The sequence below is a fragment of the Amphimedon queenslandica genome, unplaced genomic scaffold (assembly GCF_000090795.2).
Source record: "Amphimedon queenslandica unplaced genomic scaffold, v1.1 AMPQUscaffold_7237_Cont20810, whole genome shotgun sequence".
NCBI lineage: Eukaryota > Metazoa > Porifera > Demospongiae > Haplosclerida > Niphatidae > Amphimedon > Amphimedon queenslandica.
The window spans coordinates 44-1,431 of NW_003552477.1; the positions used below are offsets into that span (position 1 = coordinate 44).

A 1,388-nucleotide genomic window follows, 5' to 3' on the forward strand; every position below is an offset into this window, starting at 1 on the left:
TGACACATATAGTGCTGAGTTATGATTAATTATGCAAAAAGAAGTCTAAACGGATGTAATTGAGTTACAGCCATTTTTAACATTATATTTTTCATTATTTCACATGGTGCACAACAAAAAGAAAGGTCTGTATATTACCTCTTTTAACTTATTTATGGGCAAACTTGGTATTAAATGAAAGGAAATTCTTTATAGAATACATTTTTGATATAATCTCAGTTTTGATAAGGTACCACTGTCACAACTTTGAGAAGCCATATCTCTAATTGATAATTCCCGCAGATAGCCTGGTTTTCTCATATCGGGTCACATATTGTGAAAACACATTATTTTTAATTTTTGTTGACATACACTATTAATTTTGTATTGATTTCAAAGTTCAAACAAGTGTTTTTTACACAAAATTTTTTTGTTACATACAAGTGAACATGTAACTTTAGCAAGTAAGGTAGAGCTAGTGAATGTCAGCCAAATTAATTGGTGGTAGTTTGTAGTACTAAAATGCAATATGTAAGGACACCAGAATTGCCAAAATTGTGAACAACTGATAATGTGCTTGATCCCTTCCTGACCAGCTCTACACAACCTATTATGCATGCATGCTTCCATTTGTTTGCATAGGCTAGCTATTTTTAACAAAAGGGCATTCTAAAAAATTAATAATAATAATAATAAAGATAACCGTCCACTACTAAAGTCCTTAGTTCATCAAAGCCTAGTCTCCTCCCAATCAAGACACATCTACATTAATAAACAAAGTTATTAAAAAAAGGGAAAATCCTATTTTGATCAGAATGAGCTCAAACTTAATACAGAACTTTAGAACATGCATACATGTACATGCATGTATTAAAGGAAATTGTACAAAAAGAGACTTCTTTTCATTTTTAAACAAAAATTGGCTCTAAAGTCACTCCAAATTTTTGAAACATTTTGATGCCCTTATGCTATGTAGAAAGTTTGAGCTGATTCTGACAAATATTTTTACCTTGCAACTGGCTGAATATTGAGTGCTTGAGTTTACCAACTGACTCAGGATAGACCCGTCCCAATAGCTCAATAGTCATAAACCAGACACCCAGTAAGACACACACTGCCAGGGAATGACTGGCCTCACAAGATACCACATCCTTTGATAGAACTAAGAGGAGGAGGACAGGAGAGGACATGTACATGTACATACAGTACATGATGAATGCAAATAAAATTGACATACATGTACAAGTACATTCTAAGTTAAACTGAGATAAAAAGCAATAACAATAACGAGACACCTACGGTGCGTGGCCTCACCCCTATAGCTGTTTGATTATCAAAATTAAAAGAACTTTAGCATGCAAATTGCATATATACATAAAAAAGTGTACTCCTGAGGGATAGCAGCTAGC

General features: G+C 33.4%; 1 long non-coding RNA gene across 1 annotated transcript; it reads right to left on the minus strand.

The window, feature by feature from the left end:
• Positions 1-603: 603 nt before the first annotated feature.
• LOC109591789 (uncharacterized) lies at positions 604-1,155 on the minus strand. Its single transcript, XR_002189996.1, has 2 exons — positions 989-1,155; positions 604-741 (listed from the first exon to the last, which is right to left on the minus strand). It is a non-coding gene; the product is annotated as an uncharacterized LOC109591789 (long non-coding RNA).
• Positions 1,156-1,388: the final 233 nt, after the last annotated feature.